At 34.2% G+C, this 18,196-nt stretch overlaps 1 pseudogene; it reads right to left on the bottom strand.

Moving 5' to 3' along the window:
* Positions 1–6,740, bottom strand: part of LOC149569126 (casein kinase II subunit beta-1-like) — a 30,322-nt pseudogene extending 23,582 nt beyond the window's left edge.
* Between the last annotated feature and the right edge of the window lie 11,456 nt (positions 6,741–18,196).

Raw genomic sequence — 18,196 nt, 5'->3', positions numbered from 1 at the left:
ACACATAAAGTAAATGTCCATGGATAACACTCATGCTAGATAGTACAATGACTGCAACCAAGATCATGAGACAATACAAGTCCTACAAGTATTGGCTAAACACTTAATGGATAACTATGTAGGCGATGAAAAAATGAAGAGTCACTTGGCATTGGATAGCCCAAACTAGTATTGGTAGCTCACACTTCCCAATGGAAGGAGAAAAATCCAAATTCTTTTTATTATTTTAGTTTTATTACCACCCAATATTTTATTTAGTTACCACTTATTTAAAACTTCCTCTAGCAACCCTCTAGGTACAATGATCACTAGACTGTGAGATACAAGCCCCCTCCATGATGCTACCATACCCTACCCATGTTCATCCAATGATGAGTACCTATAGGCATGTGTATTCCCAACCCAACTCCAAATGATCATAACTCCCAAAAATACTCTAGTAGACCGAGCCTCACAAGTGTCTTGACAAATGCATGCATATGCACTTGTGTGTGGTGCACCAACATCATGAAGATCATAACACAACAAGTGGATGAGAACATAATGTAAAATAATACTCAATTGAAAATAGACTTAGGAGGATGAATGTGGCATGCATCCCAATGCAACATAAAAGTACAATGATGGTTTGAATCATATCCTATGGATGATCCATGTCCATGACCAACATCATGTTAAGAAAAGTTGAGAAAATTGGGCAGCACACAAATTGAGGTAAAACCTTAAAACTAAAAAAATTTAGAATTAAAACCCATTTGGTTCTTGGGCACAAAAAGCCACAAAAATCTAATAAAATTTAGGTTCAGAAACCATATGCAAAAATGACCAGCATAACAATGTGAAATCCCAAAACCTCATCCCAAAAACTGGGAAAATGTTCATACCCGACCAATTGTGCATAACCATCAATCAGAAATAGAGGAAAACACCAGTTCTTATCCTCCTAACAAACAACTACCAAAAAAAAGTAGAAAAAGAGCTAAAACATGAACATGGGAGAGCCCAATCCAGCAACCAAAAGGGTTAAAATGGAAAGCAATTGGATAAAATAAATATCTTGCAATTTTTTTGAAAGTCATGGAAAGGTAAGGTGTCCTTGAGTTGAATCCAACAAGATTGATTTCATGAAGATCCAATGCCCATAGCTCTCATAATGAATAGAAACACAATCCTCTAGAAGAGGATTTTGGAAAGAGTTATCAAATTCTTAATTTCCCAAAAGTGACAAGTGAGGAATTAATTTCCTCTTTGGATACTTGTTCACTTTTTGAGTGAATAATCAATTAGGGTAATTAACCAGGAAACCTAGTTAAATCTCAAATCAACCCAAATGAAAATAGGCTATTCCAAGTAATGTAATTTATATATGGAAAAGATGCCAAAAATTAAGATCAATTAAAATAAATCCCGAAAACCCAAAATCATTGAAATTCCTTAACAACCTTTGTGACAATTCAAACCTCTAAATGAATAGACACATTTACAAGTCTAATCACATAATGAAAATGAGTCTAGATTTATCAAAATATTGGAAGGTTTAATTTAAAAATTAATAATATACATCGACCATACAGGGATGACAATGATAAACATGAATGGCTAAATCACTAATTCCATGTGCCACTACTAGGGATATAAATCATGCACACTAAAACACATCATCAAGTGCAATTTCATATAGTAACATACCCAAAGCAATAAATGCATTAAATAACCTAATTTAACCAATTATTTGATTATATTGAAATAATCCATTTACATCACTCACGTTTGCATAAAGCATATCAAAACAAGAATGAAGTAAATCACCATAGCATTAAATCCACATCTAACACAATGAGAGATATTTCCAAATACTACATAACTAGATATCATCATATCTCAAAATGGCATCATCATGCAAATATGATCAACTAAACAAAATAGTAGTCTAACATTTGTGATATTGAAATCAGAGTATAACATCTGACCCTCATGTCATCTTGAGTGTAAAAATAATATGAGTATAAGTATCTCCCAGATCAAAATAAAATAAGGTATAGACTGCAAAGATGAGAGGTACTACATTCTCCCCCACTAGGCCTAGGTTTACTCCTAGAAGCCTAAAAAAAATAGGGATATAATCCTCTCAATCATGTATCATCCTCCCAAGTAGAAGAGGTCTCATTACTCAGGTCCTACTAGACCCTTACCTGCTCTATGCCTCGACCTCTCAAAGTTAGTCTGTGATGTTGAAGGATATGTATGGGCTCTAAAGAAAGCTTCCTATCCTACACCTATAAAGAATCCCAATCAAGGGAATGGGTCACATCATGAATATATTGTATTAAAAAAAAAACATGAAAAATATCATGCATGTGTGATAGGCTAGGTGGCAATGCTAGTCGATAAGCAACAGGACTGATCCTCTCAAGGATCTCAAATGGTCCAAAAAAATGTGGCACCAACTTAGAACCTTTCCCATAATAGATGGAGATCTTCCTTGGATGCACTCTCAAAAACACCCTGTCACCAATAGAAAAGTGATGACCCAACCTATGGGAATCTATATATACTTCTTCCAACTATCTTAAGTAATAACAAAATGCTCTCTAATATGAATAACTTGCTGCTCCATATCTAGAAGCATCTCTTGACCTTAAAGAACTTAGTCCTTCAAAAAATCCCTAGTCAAAGGGGTATAACATGATATACCATACAAGGCTAAAAAGATGACATGCTAAGAGAACTATGATACTTGTTATTATAAGAAAACTCAACAAGGTATAAATAATCCTACCACTTCATCTTCTTGTCCATCACATACATGCATAGCATGTCTTCTAGAACTTGGTTCACTCTCTTAGTTTGACCATTGGTATCAAGGTCATAAGCCAAAATAAAATTGAGCTACACACCCAAAGCTTATTGGAGAGACATCCATAGTGCTAAACTAAACACTGGATCTCAATCCAAAATGATCCGATGAGGGATCCCATGCAAAAAAACTATATCCTCCAAGAAAAAATGCACTACTAAAGAAGCTATGTAGGATGAATACATAATACAATCATGTAGTCATGATGACATAGGCAACCCTGGGATAAAATTACTGGATAGTGTATCCCATTTCCACTTTGGATTAGTATGTAGCTACAAAAGAGCTGTCAGATTTTGATGCTCTAACTTTACTCTCTAGCACTCGAGACATTGAGAAACAAAATTAGCAACATTGCACCTCATCCCTACCTAGAAGTACAATTGTTTAAGATTGGCATGCATCTTCGTGATGCTAGGATTTTCTAAATACACTGCACAATGCAATTCCAACAAAACCAAGGTGTGAAGATCATCTGACACTCATATATGTAGATATACTACAAGTGTCGTAGTTTTCCATTAGATTCAATAAAATAACCTAAAAATATTTCCTCAAGGTTATGTCCAAATTCAATCTCCTCCCTCACCTCATGATACCAAGTGTCACTAGGCAAAGCATCCAAGATATAGCCTCACAAATCTACTCCCAATGAAAAAATTGATATCTCATGTCACTTCCTCCTCAAGGAATTTGTGATGAAATTTTCTTTTCATTTGATATAGTGAACATAAAAGTAATATTCACATAGGAAATCCATCTAGTAATGTTATCATGCATTCAAGTTTGGCTGAGTAAAGATATACTGCAAGCTTTTATAATCACTATGCAACTCAAACCTATGTCCCAAAAGGAAATGCCTCCAACAAAAAAGAGCATGCACCATGCACCATGAATGTAAGTTCAAAATCATGAGTAAGCTAGTTAATATCATGGTCCTTGAGTTTTCTATACTCAAATGCAATCACTCAACCATCTTGTATCAACACCACACCCACACCTTCCAATGAAGCATCTGTGTAGGCCATAAAATCACCTATAGTATTAGGCACTACAAGGACTGGTGCATTGGTCAAACAGTCCTTAAGAGAAATAAATGTTTCCTTACACTGGTTTGACCAAACACACTTCTTCCCTTTCTACTAAAGAGAAGTGATTGGATGAGCCACTCATGAGAAGTCCTTCACAAAGTGATGGTAATAACCCACTAATCGCATGAAACTACAAACCTAAGAAACATTAGTGTGTACCAGCAAATTCATGATAGTTTGGATTTTCTTTGAATTTAATGCAATACCATCACCTATGATGATATGCCCCAAATACTTTACCTCTGATTGGAAGAAACCAAATTTAACCAAGTTACTATACAACTAATGATCTCACAAGCACTATAATACTTGGTGTAAATGGACCTCATGCTCCTCAATAGTCTTTGAATAGATCAATATGTCATTAAAGAATATAATGACACATCAATCGAGGTAAACAAAAAATACTCCATTCATTAGGCTCATGAACACTAATGGTGCATTGGTTAACCCAAAGGGTAGAATCATGAACTTATAATTCCCATATCATGTATGAAAGCTATCCAATGAATGCTGGCCTACTAAATATGAAGCTGATGGAATCCCAACTTAAGATCAATCTTTTAGAACACTTGTGCTATCTTCATCTGATCGAATAAGTCATCAATCCTTGGCAAAGGGTATTGGTTCTTTACTGTCACCTTATTCAACTGTCGATAGTCAATGCATAAACACAATGGTCCATTATTCTTCTTTACAAAGATGATTGGTACACCCCACAAGGATAAACTAGGACAAATATGGCCTTTGGAAAATAATTCCTCCAACTATAATCTGAGCTCACTCAATTCCTGAGTAGTCATATGATAAGGAGCTCATGAAATCAACTTTACTCCTACTACAAAATCAATCCAAAAATTAATGTCACATTGAGGTGGCATACCTAGTATCTCATTAGGAAACACATTTTCATACTCACGAAGGAGTGGGTGATCATCAAGTATCATTATATAGATCTCAGCTTCCTCAAGATCAATGAAAAAAACTACAAACATATGACAAACCTTTCACACACTCCACCTTAGCTGATTATCTGAGATCATCAGAAGTGAGACTAGTCTTTGGACCCTTATAATTTCCACCTACTCATCAATAGACTATACCAACTTATGACGATAATCTCTATTCACTTGATGGGTAGGTAACCAATCCATGTTTAGCATAATACCATATGATCCTATAGGTAGGATATGAAGATCCACTATGGTGGTGAAGGTTCCCAAATTCAAACTACAACCACTAACCAAGGAATCTACAACCACCTTGGATCCTATGGCTAACTCATTTTTCCACCTATCAACTTAACATGTTGCCACTAGCCCACATCACTATACAAGAGATGGTGAGATAAAATAATCTATAGCACTTGAGTCAAATAATATTGAAGATGAAATACCATGCAATATACCTATAGCCTCGACTATGATACCTTGATGTTGAACTTGATAGTTATCAATTGCCACAAAGACTTGATGGCTTCATCCTGCATCTCCCATAGTAGGCTCTGATCTAGCTACACCTCTACCATATTATACAATTTTTTTAATAGGACATCCCAAAGCCTTATGGTTAGGTCACCCACAAGAATAATAGTTTCACACAAAGATGGAAATAGTTCCATGACCACTTTGAGCAATAGTAGAATATGGCGCACTTCCCTTGCTAGAGTTTTGCTTACTACTTTGAGGAGGGAAATATTGCTAAGACTTCTATCCATGGATCTAGTCATCCCCTTTCTTTCTTGAGGCACTTGAATACTATCAACCCTTGGTCAAAAACCCCTTTTAATTCTTCTGATGATGTCCACCTTGAAAGAGTGTTGACTAGTCTTGGCCCTTTCTAGAGGAATAAGTAATTTGTGCATCCTGCTTTGAAGGTCATGCACTATGGCTCTACAAAATTGATTTTCTATTGAACTTGATAGCAACATTTCTCTCAAGAATTCTTTCCTTCTCCATGGAAAGTTCAAGTTTCCTTGACTAGTGAGCACATACATCTCCAATGATAGAGTCTTTAAGACCCCTAACAAAATGTTGAGTGAGCAGTGCTTCATCATGTTGATAACTCAAATAGTTCCTCAACCCAAGAAAATGCATCTCATACTAATCCACTATCATATTCCCTCTCTTGAGCTGATGAAATTTATTAGTATGGGCCTCATGAAACTATGGAGAAATAAATTTCTCTCTAAAACTCTCTTCAAAGATCTCCCAAGTGAGATCCACCACATCAATATGGAGCTTTTTGCACTCCATATCCCACCACATAGATCCATGGTCTCTCAACTATTTGATGACACAATAGACATTCATGTTGCTTTCATAAGGTAATAGGGATAAGCAATACCCCAAATCTAGTAACCAAGTCTTGGCCTTGAGCCCTATACCTTGGCTATCAAATAGTGGTGGTTTAGACCTTTGAAGTTCCTATATCATCTCCACTTGGGTGAAGTCATCATCTTGGCCATGACCCTTCCATCAGTGCCCTCTACCACTAGGTGGTGTACGAGAATGGTCATGCTCTCTGTCACATTCCTCTTCTCTATGCTTAGACTTGTGGGAATCTCCATGTTGAGATTTCTCTTCATAGCCATTGTCATGTTGGTTTTCCTCTACATGAGGCCCCAACCAAGAAAGAATCTCTTGTAGCACCAACATCAATGCCCCAATGCCACCCTAATTTTTCTTACCTTGTTCTCCCACACCAACATAATGTTCTTCCTCTTGCTGCTCTTCTTCATGGTAATTTTGTTGATTACTACCCCAACCACCAGGTCTAGACATAGGAGGCATCACTATGGAAGTAACAAGATAGTGTCAAAAACATACACCACAACATAGAGTCATAAACATGAACTGCAACAAGATATCAAAAATAAATAGAATATAACAAAACACATATTAAAAATAATAACATATTAGAAGCATAACATAGAGATCCCAATGTTGCAACATGGGCTCTGATACCAGATGTAATGCCCCACCCAGAGATCCTTGGAATAAGGATTCAATAAAAGATACATGCGCACACACACACACACACACACACACACACACACACCCACACACACACTTACACTTACAAGCATGAATGCAAATGAAAACGTCATACAAGAATCACAAGGATCACAATAGAATACTTAACCACAATCTTAACAACCAACAAATCTCCCAATCCAACTACCAAATTGACATGATCAAATAGAAAATGAAATCCAATGACGATAGTAGAACTTAAAATCTTAGATATGTCGAAGCATAGAAATATAAGAAATCCCAAAGGGTACTCAAATCGCCAAAATGCATTCTCCAAAAAATAGTCGAGATACCCCCTATTTTTTGTGTGAGAGAACTCCAACCTATAGATTTTGCATGAGAAAGTGCAACAAGCCACATGAGGATGCACCTTTTGCAAAAAGAAACTCTTGGTCCAGCAACCAAAATACATTGTACTAGATCTAAGTTTCACACAAAGAAATGCAAGGAAGCATGCAAAAAATGCAACATGCCATATGAGAAAATGCCAAGTCTCACATAAGAGAGTGTACAATGTCACACAAGAGAGAGTATATTCTTTCCTAAGGATTCACAATAGTACCCAAGAAAAACATAAGATGAGAAGATAGGGAAAAACATTCCTCCACAATAGGGAGTACTAGATCCACAAATAAAGTTTTAGACACTCGAACACAATGATAACAAGATGAAAACTGCATCTAACCATCCAACACATAGCAATAAAGGAAAGATACTAAAAGAAATATCATAATGAATAAATATAACAAAAAACATGCACAGTTCCTCCCAACCATAATAGCATCATCAAACCTCAAAGGTCCTAGCCATCCCCTGCATGTAACATCCCAAATTGCCAACTAGATAGTTAGAGTTGTCTTAGGAGGACATCACTACTAAAATGTAATAACATTATAAGAATAGGAACACATTAAATAACTAACACATCTAAACATGATATCCGAGCATTCCAATGAAAGCATAAACCACAAGGAAAAATACTTTGGATAAATTGAAATACCAAGTGAACGTCAAGCATTGATCACATTGGAACAATAGACCATATTTGTACATTGGTCCCCAATAGTGATATAGGTCACTATGCCTCCCAACCATGTAAAACCCATAGATCCACTTCAGCCATGTTGATGGAGATAACGATCCAACCAAAAACACAAATTAAGTAAATATCCATGGCTAACACTCACACCAAAGAGTAAGATGACTAAAACTAAGATCATGAGATAATGCAAGTACTACAGATCCCGGTCAGACACTCAAATGGATAACTATGTAGGGGCTGACAACATGGAGAGCCACTTGGCATCAAATAGTCCAATCCAGTATTGGCAGCTCATACTTCCCAATGGAAGGAGAAAAATCCAGAATCTTTTTATTATCTTGGTTCTATTACCACCCAATATTTTATTTAGTTACCACTTATTTAAGACTTCCTTTGCTAACCGTTTGGGCATAATGATCACCAGACTATGAGATAGAAGCCCCCTCCATGATGCTACACTACCATACCCATGCTCATCCAACAATGAGTACCCATAGACATGCATATTCCCAAGCCAACCCCAAATGATTATAACTCCCAAAAATACCATGAAATATTAAGCCTCGCAAGTCACCCAAAAAATGCACATGCATGTTCTTGTGTGTGGCATACCATCATCACAAAGACCATGATACAAGGACTAGATGATAACACAATATAAAATAACACTCAACTGAAAATAGACTCACAGGGATGTTGACATCCATCCTAATGCAATATAAAAGTGCAACAATGGTTTGACTAACATGCTATGGATGATCCAAGTCCATGACCAAAATGATGCCTAGAAAACCCAAGGAAATTAGGTGGCACATAAATCAAGGTAAAACTTCAAAACTCAAAAACTTCAAAATTAAAACCTATTTGTTCTTTGGGCACAAAAGCCATGAAAATCTGATAAAGTTCATGTTTGGACATCGTATGAAAAAATGGCTAGCATAACTATGCAAAACCCCAAAACCTCATCCCAAAAGCTATGAAAATGTTCATACCCAACAAACTGGGAAAAACCAACAATTAGAAACGAAGGGGAATGCTAGTTCTTAGCCTCCTAACAAATAACTATTATAAAAAAAAATAAGGAATATATATGAAACATGAAAATAGGAGAGTTCTACTTGATAGCCAAAAGGACTAAAATGGAAAACATTTGTATAAAATAAATATTTGGAAAAAACTCACAAAAGTCATGGAAAATAAAGGTCTCCTTCAGTTGGATCCAATGAGACTAATCTCAAAAGATCCCATACCTATAGCTCTCACAATGAACATAAATGTAATCCTTCAGAAGAGGATTTTGGAAAAGATTCTCAAATTCTTGATCTCCCAAAAGTGAGAAGTGAGGAATTAATTTCCTCTTTAGATACTTATTCACTTTTTGAGTGAATAATTGATTAGGGTAATTGACCAAAAAACCTAGTTAAATCTTGAATCAACCCAAAAGAAAATAGGCTATTCCAAGTTATTGGAATTCATCTATGGAAAATTTGTTAGAAATTAAAATCAATTAAAATAAATCCCAAAAACCAAAAATCACAAAGAATTCTTAACAATGCAAACCTCTAAATGCACAGACATGTTCACAAGTCTCATCACATAATGCAAATGAGTTTGGATTTATCAAAACACTGGAAGGTTTAATTTAACAATTAATAGGATACACTAACCATATAGTGATGACATTGGTAAACATGAATGACTAAATCACTAAATCCATATGCCATTTCTAGGGATATAAATCCTACACACAAAAACACATGATCAAGTGCAATTTCATATAGTAACATAATCGAAGCAATAAATGTGTTAAATAACCTAATTTAACTAGTTATTCAATTATACTAAAATAATCCATTTACATCACTCACATTCGCATATAAAGCATATCAAAACAAGAATGAAGTAAATCACCATAGCATTAAATCCACATCTAACATAATCAGAGATATGTCCAAATACCAGATAACCAAATATCATCATAAAACATACCGTCATCTCAAAATGGCATCATCATGCAAATATGATCAACTGAACAACATAGTAGTCTAACATCTATGATACTGAAATTAAAGTATAACATCTGACCCTTAGGTCATCTCAAATGTAAAAATAACATGAGTACAAGTATCTCTTGAATCAAAATAAAATGAGGTTTAGACTACAAACATGAGAGACACTATAGATTGTGCATTATATTGCTGAATCAATCTATATATGGTAGAATAATTTTGGAAATTTTGTATATATGTTACACAAAATGTTGCAACTTCATAGTGATGTGCATATATGGATGCCATATCTTTTATATAAAAAATAGAAGATCACTTGTTGGTATACCCTTTCATTTAAAATTTATACCCTCCAATCATGCTTCCTCATGATGTACACCCCTCAATCCTTCTTTCCTACACCTTATTTGATTTGTTATGTATAATACATGTTATATTTTACCTCACTCATCCATAGTTGCATGTGAGAGCAGTACAACAATATTTTTTGTGTCTTTTTCCCACTCTTACCAATGGTGTATGCCTAAAATTTGTTCATCCTATGATTGCAAAAACTTTTCCATTATCTCTTGTTGGCTAGGTCTAGGCTAGCTCAAACTTTTTTAGGGCTATAGAGTCCCTTGAATGTTATCGACTACACTAAATGAAAGCATCCCTAAGCATCTCTAAGAATCATTGGACATTGATATTTGAGTGGACATATCTCTAAGATCATACAAGGTATTGAAAAACTACATGATCACATTGTCAAGTCCTATCAAAATCTATCTCAAGTTTGGGATATCTGAATTTGTTTGGATTTGGCATCCCTTTCTTTCCTAATGCCAAAAGTTGTAGTGTTTCTTAGTTCAAAGGAGAAAAGTTGTGTATATTTAAAATCATTCATTCCAGGATTAAATCATCTAATTTGTTAGCTTTGGTTGGCCGAGTCTAGGTTAGGGCCAACCTTTTTAAGTCATAGAGTCCCTCAAATGTTATTGACTATACTGAATGGAAGAATCCCTAAGGGTCTCTAAGCACTATTGGACAAATGATCTTTGAGTTTGTGCAAGGCATTGAGAAAATTTTAGGTGCTACAAGATCACAATGTTGAGGCCTACAATAACCTATCTCAATTTTAGGAGATCTATCTTTTTTTTTTCAATTTGGCATCCCTTTCTAATATAATGCCAAAAGTTGAAGTTTTGCATAGTTTAAATGAGCAAGATTGTGCATATTTAAAACCATTCATCCTAGGACCAAACTATCTTCTTCATTAGCTCTAATTGACTAGTTTTATGCTAGGGCAACCTTATTTTAGCCATAGAGTCTAGAGGATGTTATCAACCACATTAAATAGAAGCATCCCTAAGGGTCTCTAAGCACTATTAGGCATCAATCTTTAAGTGCATATCTCTGAGTTTGTGTGAGGTATTGATGAACTGCAAGGTGCTATAGGATCATGTTATCAAGGCCTAAAATAAACTATCTTAGTTTTAGGAGATCCAACTTTGTTTGGATTTGGAATCCTTTTCTCTCCTAATGCCAAAAGTTACAGTGTTGTTTATTTCAAATAAGAAAGGTTATGTATATTTAAAACCATTCATCCTAGAATCAAATCATCTACTTGGTTAACTCTAGTTGGCTAGGTTTAGGATTGGTCCAGCCTCATTTCATCCATAGAGTCCCTTTGATGTTATCAAGCACACTAAACATAAGCATCCCTAATGGTCTTTAAGCACTATTGGGTTGTGATTTTTGAGTGGGCATATCTTTGAGGTCATGTAAGGCATTGACAAACTATAAGGGATACATAATCACATTTTTGAGGCCTACAATAACCTATCTAAATTTTAGGAGATCTAACCCTTTTTGTTTTGGATTTGGCATCTCTTTCTTGCCTAATGCCAAAAGTTACAATGTTGCTTTAAATGAGCAAGGCCATCTATATTTCAAACCCTTCATCCTAGGATCAAACCATCCACTCTATTATCTCTAGTTAGCCAAGTTTAGGCTAGGGAAAACCTCATTTCAGCCATAAAGTCCCTCAAACATTATCAACCACATTGAATGAAAACATCCCTAAGGGTCTCTAAGCATTATTGGGGATCAATATTTTAGTGGTAATATCTTTGAGCTCATGTGACGTATTAACAAACTATCAAGTTCTACAAGATCATATTATTGAGGCCTACAATAATCTATCTTGGTTTTATAATATCAAACATTTTTTAGAATTGGCATCCCCTTCTCACCTAATGCCAAAAGTTGCAATGTTGCTTAGTTCAAATGAGCAAGGTTGTGTATATTTCAAAACATTCATCTTGGGATCAAATTGTCTACTTTGTTATCTCTTATTGGCTGGGTTTAGACTAGGGTCAACCTCATTTCAGCTATAAAGTTCCTTAGACATTATCAACCATACTGAATGAAAGTGTCCCTAAGGGTTTGTAAGTACTATTGTACATTGATCCTTGAGAAAAAATATCTCTAAGATCATGCAAGGTATTAAAAAATTTCTAGGTGCTAAAGGATTATGTTGCTGAGGCTTACAATAACCTATATTAGTTTTAGGAGATGGAACTTTATTTAGATTTGGCATCCCTTTCTTGCTTAATGCCAAAAGTTGGAGTGTTGCTCAGTTCAAATGAGAAAGGTTGTGTATATGTCAAACCATTCATCATATGATCAAACTATCTACTCTATTATCTTTGGTTGCCCAAGTTTAGGGAGAACCAAAATTTTGCAACAGAGTCCCTCAGACATTATCAACCATGTTGGACTAACTGCCAACGTCCCCCTTCAAGATTCATGACATGGCTTAACTACCTCCTATGTTCTATAAGTCCAGTGGTTATATTGGGCATTAACAAGTCAATCTTTTGGTGCAACAACAACTCTATCTTGTAACAAGTGGTATCAGAGCTTTGCGATAGGTTCGAATATCCTTGGGTAGTGTTGAGGGGGGGATTGTTGGACTAACCACCAATGTTCCCCTTTGAGATTTACGACACGGCTTAACTACCTCCCGTGTCTTATAAGTCTAGTGGTTGTATTGGGAATTGACAATTCAATCTCTTGGTTCAACAAAAACTCTATCTTGTAAAAAAGCACATTGAATGGAAGCATCCCTAAGGGTTTGTAAGCTAGCACTATCAGGAAGTGATCTTTGGGTAGGCATATCTTTGAGTTCGTACAAGCTATTCACAAAATGTCAAGTGCTATATGACCATGTTATCAAGGTGTACAATAACCTATCTTAATTTTAGGACATCCAACTTTTTTTGCATTTGGAATCCCTTTCTCACCTAATGCTAAAAGTTGTAGTGTTGCTTAATTCAAATGAGAAAGGTTGTGTATATTTCAAACTCTTGGTCTTGGTATCAAACTGTCTGATCCGTTAGCTCTATTTGTCCAAGTTTAGGATAGGGCCAACTTGGTTTCACTCACAAATTCCCTTAGATGTTATCAACCAAACTAAACAAAAGCATCCCTAAGGGTCTCTACACAACATTGGTGACCTTGTAAGGCTAATTGCTTTAGTGACTTGATCTACTAATACCAAAATTTATTTGATTCAAACATTTCATGGTGGAAGTGTCAGTTAGAGGCTTTTCACATCATGACTTAACCAAAAAACCTTTGGCCTTCCACTATTTTTTAGAAAAATGTGTAATGTTTCCATATTGTAACTTTTGATGCAAAGATGACAAACATAGCAAGTTTTCAAAATGCTTACAAAATCCTTTGGAGCTAACACCTACACATTTGAGGAGGCATATAAATCAACAAACAATATTATAAGGGAACCTACTTCCTTTGGTTGATCCTTTCCCAATTTTCCTTAAGTATGCACACCGGATGGGTGTCAAACCACAAGATAAGGGCTTCCAAAAAGACATCAAAATAAGTGCACAATTTTGGTAATTTATCAAACATAAAAAAGTCATGACATAATTTTACTAGACATGTTTATAATTACATCAAACTAAGTCTCATATGAGTTTTATTAAATGTTACAGTTTCCATATAAAATAATGAATGTCCATGCATTTGATTAATTGCAAGAAAGTAAGATGAAATACAAATTTTTATGCACACATTGCACATGTTGGATGTAAATTTAGGTTTAACTTATATCAAAACGAATAATATTGTGCCATATCAATCATATAGTTATAAAAATACACCATGTCTCATAGGTACAATACAAAAGTTGAATGTATACAAATGTTGAATGTGTACAATACAAATGTCAAATGTGCATAATACAAATGTTGAACATGTATAATAGAAAATTTCAATATATATACGATTATTTTGGATCATCAAAACTAAACCTCTTTGATGTAATACGTGGCTCACAAGGTGTCTACATAAGAAAAATTAACATGTTATATCAAATATATTAAAAATAATATGAAAATAGCTAAAAGTTGGGTTATAGTAATGGATAGTTGAGTTCTTTATTACCCCATCCCTTCATCTCACACTTGGACTGAATGATAACCATAATGGGCTCCTTTGTGGATGAGCGTGACTCCTAAAAAATTTATGAGGTAGAGTGATGATGGGAGATACAACCATCAATGAATTTGTGCTTATAAGAAATATAACCAATGATGAAACAATGCTAGTATGAGACACAACTTGTATGGTAAGTGATAAAATGTTAGATTTTTAGTCATAGGTGTTAGGGATTTCTAAATAGAGTAAAAAAAAGTACTGGAGCCTAAGTTGAATCTCTCATGCTAGTGGGAGGAATAACCATTGATGAAACAATGTTGGTATGAGGCACAACCTAAAAAGTATAGTAAGTGATAAAATATTAGAATTGGAGAGTGGCATTAGGGATTCAAAATAGAGTAAAAAATTAAATGTGTACTATAGCCCAAGATGGATCTCCCATACTAGCAGGAGGAATAACCATTGATGATTTAATGCTGAGCACTATGAGGCACAACCTCTATGGTAAGAAATAAAATGTTAGAATTGTAGAGTAGGCATTAGGGGTTCTAAATAGAGTAAAAAAAATTTACTACAACTTGCGGTGGATCTCTTGTGCTACCAAGAGATAAAGTCACTAATGAATTTGTGCTGGTATGAGGCACCTCTTATATGGTAAGTGATAAAATGTTAGAATTATAGAGTACACGTTAGGGATTTATATCATAAATAAAAGAAATCCAAATTGAGATCACAAGAGGGATTCAACTAATAATTTACATGCAAACCTCTAGCCTCTCTTGTTTTTTACCCCATCTTTGATGCTCAAGACTCCAAAAAAATGAAATGTGAAAGGATTTGCACAATGAAATGAGACATATTTGACAATTTCCTAGATGAAAAAATATAACATGTTATGAAACAATGATGAAATTTAATTGAAATACATTATGAAATTTTACCTTTTCTCTATCCTAAACATCAACAGTGTCAGGGTTATTCACCAACTCTAAAAAAATTAATTATTTTTATATATATTCAACAAAGAAGTTGAAACATACTCATCAATATCGAGTGCATGTATATACATTTATTCATAATAAATTAAAAAATATAAACTTGAATTTACTTTACACACCTTTTTGTGTTTGGGTGTTCTTGTTGATTTCTTTCCAATTTTTGCTGAACTCAAGCTACATGGCATTCCATAAAGAATAAATGAAAATAAAAAAAGAGGAATGAATAAGATATATCATGAGTTCAACTCAAATTGTAAACTTTCTAGGTGTGCAAACTATGATACCACATAGCTTTCAAGGACAAAATTAATGGTAAAAAGTGTGACACCATAAATTTGAGAAATTTTAGCTCCCAAGAAGCCCTATAAAATAGTAAAGAGTATTATTATAATATGAGATAATTTTGTGAATGGAAAGAAGGCACAAGAACAATAAGAATATCATAGGAGGAAAACAAGACACAAGAAGGATATGAATGATGAGATTGGAAGGATAGTTGGAAGATAGGGAAAATTGGGGCTCAAAAAGGCTACAAAGCCTAAATTGAAAATGAAGAGATTGGGAAGGAAAAGAGAGACAAAAATAAACTTTTGGAGCCTTGTCAAGAAACACAAGTGTATATTCATGACCTCCACACCCCTACAAGACACCCTAGGTGATATAGAGGTTGATAGGTTCTTGGATGGGGATGGGTATATGGAGGATGGACTCATGATATTCATTAAATGGTGTTTGGGTAATGCTTGGAGCAAGATATGTGGATGTGAATTGGATATCTTTGATTAATCAGAGGGTTCCAATGATGGTAGGAGATGAAAGGAGATCTATAAGAGGGGTTTCAATAATGGTAGTAAATGGAGGGGGATATATAATGATTAACTATTAAATGAGTACTTATGCAAGCATTGTAGACATACTAATGATTAAATATTAAATGAGTACATTGATGATGATCCATGTGGATGTAGTTATATAATTCATGATAATTCAATTAGTGATGAAATATATGTAATTTGTGATTTCATTATGTGATTATGTTTTCTGTGGACACTAACCTATTGATGCAAACACTTACACACTTAGAAGCACCACACGTTTGATAGTCCATATTATAATAATTTGTCTCAAGCTTTCATACCATGTAAGGATATTCCTAAGGCAAGAATGAAATCCAAGATCTAGAAGCTCAAGAGATATAAAAAGAGAGATAGGAAAAATAATGATCAACAATGCACTATAGAATGCCCAATTGTTGATTTTGAGATGAATAGATTATAGGAGTGCCTAAATATAAAGGCAATCAAGATGACTAGGAGTCATACAAGTGATAAGAATCATAACTAAACACATGCACACTAAAGGTGGATTAACCTCCATTGTGCATGAAAGTACATGAAATAATGAGAGGATAAGAATACAAAGGTGTATCTCATAAAGAAATAGTAGACAACACGAGCTCAAATAAAATGCAAACTACTATGTTGTATACATGAAAACTCATATGAAAATGCATTAACCTAAGTAAAGTTAAGTAAAGTGTAAACAATAAACACTTATTTACACCAATACATATGAATGATTATTTATGTTACTCACGATCAAGATGTGATTAAAGATGATTTTAGAAATTATAAATTTAAAGGGAAATGTTGACTCTTGTTATTTAAATTTATCTCCTTGAGCTATTGACATGAGCTTAAAGAAATGTTATTACATATATGTATGAATATGAAAAGAAGTGGACCATATGAAGTATCTACTCATGGGGTCAAATCCATGTGATGCCAAGGTATGTGATGAAGGGTGCTCCCCTTAATACCATAAACATATAATAGAAACAAAGAAATAATAATAATTTGTTATAACAAAATATGGTCTTTTATCATCACCACAAATGCGAAACTATATAATTCTAAATTATAATTTTGAAAAGTTAATTTTAAAAAAAATGTATAACATAATTTTAACAAAATTTTAAAACCATGTACCATTATATAGGGGTAAGTGCACCAAGTTGTGGTGCCAAAAGGGGGGTATAAGTGGACCCTAAAGATAATCTACATTAAACCCTAAACATAAATTAAAAACCAAACTATACAATAATTTATAAATAACCCTTACCAAAATGTTACTAGATTCAGGGTTAGGCCAAATAAAATGGAACCATACAAGCAAATCAAAGAAAATCCTAACAAAAACAAAATCCTATGAAAAATTAATGTCATTTGAACACTATCAATAAATTGTAAACCAAAAGAAAACCAAATTAAATAAAAAATGATATACTAAACCAAATTGAATACTAATACTAACTCTAATTGAACCTTATTGTTAAAAGTAATGCTACCTTAAAGATTATCTTAATTTTACCTTAAAAAAACATTTTTTTAGGATGGAATAAAATATATGGATTTAAAAATTATTACTTTTTTATGAAATAGTTGTGACTTAGGTGGTATACACCTCTTAATTACCACAATGGTCTTATTGTGCTTTGAACCTTAATGTTAAAAGTAATGCTACCTTAAAGATAATCTTAATTTAACCTAAAAAAGCATTTTTTTAGCATGGTATGCAATTATATGGATTTAAAAATTATTACTTTTTAATGAAATAGTTGTGACTTAGGTGGTATGCACCTCTCAATAATCACAATGGTCTTATTGGGCTTTGAACCTTGGTAGGGACAACAAAACAAGCACCATTTCACCACCACAC

This window comes from Cupressus sempervirens, chromosome 3 (genome assembly GCF_028749045.1).
Source record: "Cupressus sempervirens isolate cs-2001-9-10 chromosome 3, ASM2874904v1, whole genome shotgun sequence".
Taxonomy (NCBI): domain Eukaryota; kingdom Viridiplantae; phylum Streptophyta; class Pinopsida; order Cupressales; family Cupressaceae; genus Cupressus; species Cupressus sempervirens.
The sequence above is the reverse complement of the archived record's forward strand: the minus strand, read 5'-3'. Positions and strand labels throughout refer to the sequence as shown.